The sequence below is a fragment of the Eutrema salsugineum genome, unplaced genomic scaffold (genome assembly GCF_000478725.1).
Source record: "Eutrema salsugineum unplaced genomic scaffold, Eutsalg1_0 scaffold_21, whole genome shotgun sequence".
Classification (NCBI taxonomy): Eukaryota; Viridiplantae; Streptophyta; class Magnoliopsida; order Brassicales; family Brassicaceae; genus Eutrema; species Eutrema salsugineum.
Window position 1 is genome coordinate 1,603,669 of NW_006256821.1, and position 9,535 is coordinate 1,613,203.

The 9,535-nt window shown below is 41.7% G+C and overlaps 1 non-coding gene across 1 annotated transcript; it reads right to left on the minus strand.

Moving 5' to 3' along the window:
* Nucleotides 1–3,574: 3,574 nt before the first annotated feature.
* On the minus strand, nucleotides 3,575–3,682 carry LOC112086328. Its single transcript, XR_002899450.1, has one exon. It is a non-coding gene; the product is annotated as a small nucleolar RNA R71 (small nucleolar RNA).
* Between the last annotated feature and the right edge of the window lie 5,853 nt (nucleotides 3,683–9,535).

The window sequence follows — 9,535 nt, forward strand, 5'->3', positions numbered from 1 at the left end:
AGGGACTCAGCAAGAAACAAATTCATTTCTTTTCCAAGAAAAATCGATTTTTTTTTAATTAACTTGCAACAATTTTCAAAACTCAAGAACAAGGAAAAACCAACAAAGTGCTCTGTTTTCCATGACTATCTAGCACCCTAGCATTTATAAAAATAATCCCAAGGTCTAAAACAACTGACTTTTAACAGATGAACATGAAGTTCAAAAATCACCATTGATGAACATGGAAAGAGATGACTTTTAACAGAGTGAATACCTTGGGATTATGATGCAACGAGTTCGAAATGCAATCAGTATGATGTTAACAACTCAAAAATGAGCTCATAGCACTTTGAATCAACGAATTTGGTGGAGAAATGAGAGAGTTATGTTGAAAACAATGGAGAGAAATGAGAGAAGAGGTGCAAACTCGTGATTTTGGTGAGGAAGAGAGAGTGTGGGACAGGGTCAAGCCTTTGGACTGGTGGTCAATAGATCTATTTTGACCAGTCAAAGCTTTGACCCGTTCTTTTCTCGTTGACCGGCCTCCTTTCTCTCCTTGTGCGACCTGGAAACGTCGTGACCGAGCCGCACGACCAACTCGGTGTAGAACAGGTATTGATTTTGTGCGACTTGGTATTCGATGTTTCTGTCCCGCATGCTCAAGTCGCACTATTTCTTTGCTGCACGATCTCATTCTCCATTCTCGTGCTGCGACCTGGGTGAACACAGAGCTAAGCCGCATGACCATCTAGGTGTAAAATGCGAGCTTGCGTGCGACTTGGGTCCTGATGTGTCTAGCTCGGATGACCAAGTAGCATTTTTTCACACTTAGATGATTTTCTGGTTCCTTCACAATGTGCGGCCAGGGACCTCTAGTAACCAGCTAGCACGACCAAGTAGGTGTGAATTGCGGATCAACGTGCGGCCTGGCGTCCTCTTGTCTGACCCGCAGCACCAACTCGCACGATTTGTTCCTTATGCACCTCGGCCTTTCTTCTCTTGTGTGCGGCCTGGTTTCATTGTTCCCAGGTCGCAAGACTCAAGTCGGTGTAGATTGCGAGTCTTCGTGCGGTTTAGTTCCAAGCGCGGCCAACTCCCATGCCTAAGTCTCATGGTTGTGGACTTAGCATTTTTTTCTTGCTCGGAAGCCTCAGACCTTATCCAGTGATAGCTTACCCGCACTTCTCAACTCGCAGCTCAACCTCCAGGCATTTATTTTCATGCGTTGCGAGTTAACCAAGTCGCAAGACCATCTCGCAGCATTCAGGGCTCCTCGGACCACTTCACATTCAGGGAAGCGTAACTTCTAGGTTACTGGTCCGAATGGTGTGATTCCAGCTTCAGTGGATAGAAGACTCAGACATCTTCAACTTTAGTGAAGGAACCTTCGGTGCTTGGGAAGTGGAAGGTTTCCAGGAGGGTTCATCTTCGCAGTGCATTGACACGATCAGAAAGAGGCTTCTAGACATGCGTCCATTCCGGAAACGTTATCTTCTTGCTCATAGCTCCGAATTGAATGCTCTCAGACGTTCTGGAAAGAGGACTCAAATATCTCGGATTCTGATGAAGACCCTGTAAACTGAATCGGTCTGGAAGTGCACCGTCCTTCGCATTCTTCGGAGCTCATCGGATCGGTCCAAAACGGCAGCGAGACAGGAGTTCTTTCCGACGAGCTTAACTCTCTGCTCACGCCTCCAAATCCTATGATTCCACCTGCTCTGGAACCATGATCCAATCTTCTCCAACTTTTATGAATCACCCGACAACTGAATCGGACCAAAAGGTTCTCCGGACAGGCGATTTTGGGAATGTGTCTGCACCTGGGAATTTTGGCCGAGAACCTTAACCAGCCGGTACGCGTTTTGGCCGAGGAATCCACCCGCGGTACATGAAAATTGCCGAGAAAAACCTTCCTGCGGTATGAGAGAATGGCCGAGAACCTCCAAAAACCCATTTTCACCATCTTTCAAGCCCTGATCACCATTTCTCTTCCTGGATTCACCTTTTCAACTCCAAATAGCTCCAAATACACCTAATAAACACTCAAAACATGCAAAGACTCATTGGTACCTAATGTAACTCCTAAGTCCTAAAACAAACCCTAAGGACCTAAAATGCATGAAATAAGATATGATTTGGAATGAAATATACAACCTAAATGATGCAAATTATGAACATATCACATGGTACCCTCGGCACAAAACCCTCAGCATGGGCTATGCCGAGGTACCCATGTCAAGGAGTGAAAAAAAGCAGCCATTTTGAAAAGCGGGGTCACAAAGATATTCTTGAGTTCAAGGGTCAAGATGTTGACCAGTCAAGATGTTTAATGCATTCCTTTCATTGTGTCTCTAATGATGATTAGGTATTAGCAATGTTTGGTTTAGTGTTTTGATGCTTGAGAAAGATTAAGACTTGATTACAATCCTAAGCTGCTTAGATCATTCATCGTCACTATCATCAGCTCCTTAGTTAAATCCTGAAAGCACCCTAGCCAACTATCATGTCTAGAACTCTATGTTTTATCATCTTTACATCATCTAAATCATTTGCTGCTTTTGTTTATTGCTTTTGTTTATTGCTTTATTTAAGTTCGTAATCTTGTTTAATTGCAATTCTGTCACTTTTTTGAAACTAAACCATCTGGTTTTGCTTGGATTAAGAGCTGATCACAAAGTCTAGTGAACTAAACTCTACAACTTGGATTGATAACCTTTTGTGCTACAACAGACAAAAGGGATTGATATGCAAAGAGCCTCAAAAACTCTAGTTATCAATTGGCGTCGTTACGCCTTTTTATTTTGTTTTACTGATAAACCTTTAAGTTCTGTCTTTGAAGTTCCAGGTGCATGAACATCAGAACAAACCAGAATCTGTGATCCTCATATCCCCTAAATAGACAACATTAATCTGTTGGAGAGAAGAGGAAGAAGACCAAGAGAAAAAGGTCTAGTTGCAGATATGGAACAACAAAGACAGCATGAACAGCATCAGGCTGAGGTTAATTAACAGCAAGAAAAGCAAGGAATGAGCAGCAAGCTTATGTGAATCAAAAAATGGCTGCAAGGAATGCGCATCAGGCTCAGGTTAACCAAAACCAAGCTACTAGAAATGAGCACCAGGCTCATGTGAACCAGGAGAACCAACACCAGAACAGGCAACACCAACCTCAAGGTGTTGCTCAGAATCAAGCCCACCCAAACCCACCCATGCGTCAGGCTCAGAAAAAAGAGAGGAATCAAATCGTTCTTGGTGCCAATGACAGGCCAATGCTCACCAGAATAGGCAGGGTATCCAAACTCCAGCTGAGGACAACAACAACTTTGAAGTTAAAACATCAATCCTCAATATACTGAAAAACTCAAAGTTTCACGGCTTACCTATGGAAGATCCCCTAGATCATCTTGATAACTTTGACAGAGTCTGCAACCTTACAAAGATAAATGGTGTATCTGAAGATGGCTTCAAGATGAGACTCTTTCCATTCAGTCTAGGAAACAAAGCATGCAAATGGGAGAAGAATTTTACTCAGAGTTCTATTCATACATGGGAGCAATGTAAGCAGGCTTTCTTATCAACTTCAAGAACAGCCAAGCTCAGGAATCAGATCTATTCCTTAAACCAACATAACAATGAGATATTTTGGTGAAGCATGGGAAAGATTCAGGAGCTACATTAATCAGTGCCCTCACCATTGGTTCTCAGAAGCTTCATTGCTTAGTACTCTTTACAGAGGTGCTCTTCCCAAGTTCAGGAATCAACTAGACACTGCCTTCAATGGGAACATGTTAGCCAAGCAGATCACTGCTGCCATGGAGCTAGTTGAGAATTTGGCAAGATTATGCTAGAGCTAATAGAGGAGATGGCCCTAGTGAGGAGAAAAGAATGAGAAAAAATATCTGCAAAGCAAGATAGACAAGGTCTTAGTTTCTACTCAAAAGCCTCTTCTTTTTGTTGGTGAATTTGATGGGCAAGCTCAATGTTTTGAGAATGTGAATGAAGATGCTTTAACTCAGGAAGAGCTCCACTATATTGGGAACCAGAACAAGTTCAACAGCTTCACCAATTACAAACAGAACCTGAGCTAAAGAAACTCAATTGTAGCTAACCCTGGAGACCAAGTGTATCCTCCTCAGCAAGTTCAGACTCAGGGTTATGTTTCAAAGAATCAATACTCTCAAGCATCACCCCACTTCAATTACCTTTGGAGATTCCCACTCAAAGAAACCACATGGGATCCTTGAAGACTATCCACTAAGGGTTGGTGAATGCATAATCCCCACTGATTTTGTAGTCATGAAGATGAAGAAAACCAAAGAGCTTCCTCTATTGCTTGGAACTCCATTTCTAAACACCACAGGAGCAAGAATTGACTTTGATACTCAGAGAGTGGTGCTCACAAAGATAGATAAAGAAGTCTCCTTGATATGATCATGGATAGCTAAGGAGTTTGTGCCAGAAGAAGAAGAACCATCACTTGTTTCTAACGGCCCGCTGACAAGAGCAAAGCAATACAACTCAAGGAGGCTGTTCACAACATCATCAAGCAACCTATTCAAGAGGGAAAAGAGTGTGTTCCAAACACATTGGTCATGATCCAAGTTCAAGACTCTTAGTGGACTTGTGATCCGGCTTTGTACTTTTTTTCCCCATTTCAGGTTTTTTCCTAATGGGTTTTCTTGGAATGGGTTTTTAATGAGGCAATGCTCGGATCACCTTCACCTAAGTCCACTAAGACCGAAGCCCAAAGAGGAGGAGCGTGTCTTCTATTTTGAATTCCACTTAGACAGCTTGTTTTTTTAGTTCCGAGACATCTTTAAGTCTTAGTCGAGTCCTTTCTCTTTATAAACCTTTTGTAGTTCATTGTTATCGATAATCTTTTGTTCAATCCAAAATATCTTTCAATAAAACATCAACTCTTTACTTTTTGGTGTGTAATGTCCTTAAGTAATCTGATCTCTCTTTGGTGTGTCATATCCGAAGAACATCACCGGTGAGTCAAGACATCTTTCCGCAATCTCTTGTGTGACCATTCGACTTCACACTCCTTGAAACAATTCTTTGTTTGCAAGGCTTATCCCCATCGATATCCAGCACTAGAGTGACGATCAAAGGGAAAATCTATCAAAGATCATATTAATTGGTATCAGAGCAAATCATTCTATTGTTGGATCATCGACTTGAATCAGGTTGTATCTAGTATTTTCTTTGGTTCTAATCTGTTGCCTGATTCATATTGTAGGAAAAAATTGTTCAAAAACTATTTCGTATCTGTTTATCGCATTCATAAGTGATAGATCTGAAGTTGATCCATGTAGTTTGCATCTAAAACAATAGATCGTTGCAGTCTGTGTTTAAAATCTCGTCTATCATCATCACCTATTACATCATTTTTCATGTTTAGTCACCGATCTGTCCAATCCACAAGAGTGTCGATTCAAATTCAAAATTCGTGTTAGGGTTTTTATGATTCCTTGAGAGACACGAAGAGTCACTTTACTTATTTGATTGATTCTCGGAACCGTTGCTATTGATCTGTGCTGTTTTGGTTTCTGCCGTGAAGTCTGACCAACAAGGGGAGCATATTAGCATCAACAACAAGCTTTTTTATGGAGGCGATGATGGCAGAAATGAAAAAGTTGATTGCAGAATTTCGACAAGAGCTCCAACAACACCAGTCTGATGCGAGGCCAACTACGGAGCCGAGAAGGAATAACGCTGAGCGATCACCAGAAAGGGTTAGAGAACAAGTCAGACAAACCAGAGATGAGGCCGCAGATGAATACTATAATAGAGACAGTAGTTCATCAAGAGGCAACCAAAGGAGATATAGACGTGTACGAGAAGAAAGAAACCGTCTTCAAGATAACCTTGGAAGGCTGAAACTCAAAATGCCACCGTTCATGGAAGAAACGATCCAGATGCCTATCTAGAGTGGGATAAGAAAATTGAATTAGTATTAAATTGTCAACACTACACTGAGATCAACCGTGTAAGAGTGGCAGCAACAGAATTCTATGATTATACTCTCAGCTGGTGGGATCAGCTAGTCACCTCTCGTAGACGTAATAGAGAATACCATGTGGAAACTTAGCAAGAAATGAAGACCATTATGCGTTAGAGGTTTGTGCTTAATCATCATCACCGAGAGTTGCACAACCGACTTAGACGACAAACGCAAGGAACTAAGAGTGTTGAGGAGTATTATCAAGAAATGGAGACTCTGCTGATTCGTGCTGATGTATCAGAAGATAGAGAGGCGATTATGTCAAGATTTGTGGGAGGCCTCAACCGACAGATCCAAGATCGGTTGGAAATGCAACACTATGTCGAGCTAGAAGAAATGTTGCACAAAGCCATACTTGTGGAGCAACAACTCAAAAGGAGGAGCACGACTAGAGCCAGTTATGGAATTGGAGCTTCTACAAACAAGCAAAGTTATCAGAAAGAAGATAGAGCGAACCCGTTCAAAAAGAAGTCAAGCCCGTCATACCTGTTAAGGTGGAAACTTAGCCGATTATTTCAGTACAAGAAAGCAAAGGCAAAGCAGAATCAACTATGACGAGATCACGGGATGTTATGTGCTTCAAGTGTCACGGTCGAGGGCACTATGCCAATGAATGCTCAAACTGTAGGGTTATGGTGTTTTTAGAGAATGGAGAGGTCGAATCGGAGGATGAAAAGCCCGCATGATATACCTCCTCAGAAGAATATGAAGCACTGACGGTTCAAGGATACCTTTTGGTGGCTCGGAGATCCATAAATGTTCAGACAAAGACTGATGAGCAAGAGCAAAGACAAAATTTGTTTCACACTCGCTGTGTCTTCCAAGGCAAAGTTTGTAGCCTCATTGTTGATGGAGGTAGTTGCACCAATGTAGCTAGTGAAGCGATGGTGAATAAACTTGGTCTAAAAACAATTAAGCATCCGAGATCTTAAAAACTTCAGTGGCTTAATGACTCAGGGGAAATGAAAGTCAGAAACCAAGTGATGGTCCCTCTCTCTATTGGCAAATATGAAGACGAGATCTTATGCGATGTGTTACTAATGAAGGCTGGACATATACTTCCCGGACAACCCTGGCTATCAGATAGGAGGGTATTGCATGATGGCTTTACTAATAAGTTATGTTTTGTTTTCAGTCGCATGAAAACAACTTTGGTTCCTATGATACGACAAGAAGTGTACTGCTAACACCTGATTTTGACCACTTTTGTGGATCACTTTCAATATCTTATGCAGGTGTTTTTACTCAGTTTTAAAGGTTTTATAAGTGTTTTCCATGTTTTGGAGTTTTAAAAGGCTTTTCAGGAAACTTGGGACTTTGGAGTGCATTTTGGAGCAAAAGTACATTTTTGGATGAATTCAGGCCGCCAGAAGTTTGGCAACTAAAGAAGTCCTTCTCACCTTCTGATCATCCCCAAATTTGGGTAAATTATAGAGGAAGCAACCAGATTTCCAACACACTTGGAATCAAAGCAATCCAATGGTTGGATCTCAAGATATCATCAATGCACTGAAGGCCCGATCAACACAAGCCCAGTCAAGCACAAGTGCTTTCACTCGCGGCCAGCCTTCTTCCCACGCGGCTCAGGAGGTTTTACCCCCGGTGGACCTATGTCCGGACCTCAGGAGCCCAAATAAGACCCAAGACACTTCTTGCACCCATTTTACAAGCCCTAGACGCCCAAGACTTGGAGAAACACTATAAATATTCATTTTTAGGTCTTTTGTAAGAGAGCATCTTTCTTCTCTTTGAGAGAGAACTCATTTGTAGTTTTAGGTTTTATTTTTATGCATTTGTAGAAGCTCTCGCCATACTGTCTTCAATAAGAGAAGTTTTCTGCAACTTTGTTTCTTTTACTTTTCTTCTTCTTAGTTCTAAACCGATGATGATGTCTACCTCAGCCATGTCTGAGTAGTCACCTTGTTGGGTGAAAGGGTAATCCAAAGGGATCCCCTGTTCGAATGACATCTAGGTTTTTAGGAAAAAGGATTTCGATTTTTAACATGATTCTCCCATTCATCCAATTCTCAAAGTGGTAATTCTAGATTGATCACCCATAATCCGATCCTAGGTTTAATCTGAGCCACGAGATTGTTGTATCTGGGTTGCCTGAACCGGATCTTATGGACGTCCCCGTCGTAGGAAACGAAAGCTACCTACGGAGGATACGTAAGCAGAGATGGATTCCGATCTACAAAGCATGATCTTGTTCTGGCATGAGAGCGAGAGTTAATTGCCACGAACAAGTGATTTGATGATTAGGGTGACGAGAGTTGGCTAATCTTACATGTGTCTATCCTAGTTTCAGAGTCATAGAAAATCCTTGCCTAAATTCCTTGTGTTTTAGAACATGAACCCTAAAGATGAACCCTGAACCCAGCGCTTTTTCCTTACTAGTTTTTCCAACCAATTTTTACTTAAAGCTCTTTTTAATTCTCTGCATAATTAGATTTAATGACAAACCAAAAGCCCTTTTTATTAGATTAGGTTTACGATTGTTTTTAGCATCAGTTAGAAGTCTTCGACACACAGATCTCTGTGGATTCGATCCCCAAGTACTACTGCGTTTGCTGTGCACTTGCAGCTTGTCTAGGGTAAAACTTGTGTTGCCCACTGCACTCACATCAAGTTTTTGGCGCCGTTGCCGGGGATCTGTCGCTGTTGACTTGACTTCTTAATCTAATTTCAATCCTAAACCTCAAGATTTTCGAGTTCTGCTGGAGATTTTCTAACTCATCTTTTCATCTTTGCTTTCTTTTTTCACAGGTGCATGAAAACTAGGAGAGATCCTGACAAAATCGTATAGCCCTTAGACGAGATTGACTAACACGGAAAAGAACTTAGGAAACTCAGACGAAGAACGCTCAAGATGGCCAATCCTAATGCCCATCGGGAAAATCTTCTAAACCGTGATTAGGAGGATCACATTGGAGATGATGACCGTGATTCAGTTCATGGTGAAAACCTAGACGCTGCTCATGAAGAAGATGGACAGCCACAACTCGATGAAGAGGGAAACCGAGTTCCTCTAAATCCTGCTGAAGCCGCTGAAAATCAAAGGAGACAAGACCAGGCCGATGTTGAAGGAAGAAGGAATGATGGAAAAAATTGTTCCACCAGTTGTTAGAGAAGCCAGTCGACCAATACAGCTTGCCAATCCTGCGAGAAGACAGCCTCAAAATAGACTCATTGCCGATTTTGATGCACCTCACCAACACTTTCAAAATCGATCAGCTATTCAAATCCCTGTTCCAAGAGAAAATCATGAGATAAAACCTCAGATTGTCTCTTTGGTGAAGCAGAACCAATTCCATGGAATCTCTACTGAGCATCCAATGGATCACATTGATCTTTTTGAAGAAATCTCTGGATCGGTGAGAACAACTCCAGAAACTGTGGACTATGTGAAGTGTAAGCTTTTTCCTTTGTCTCTAAGTGATAAAGCTTTTAGATGGTTGAAATCTATGCCATCTAGTTCTATTACTACATGGGAAGAATGCAAGTCAGCTTTCCTGAACCACTTCTACACCAAGTCAAGATCGAACC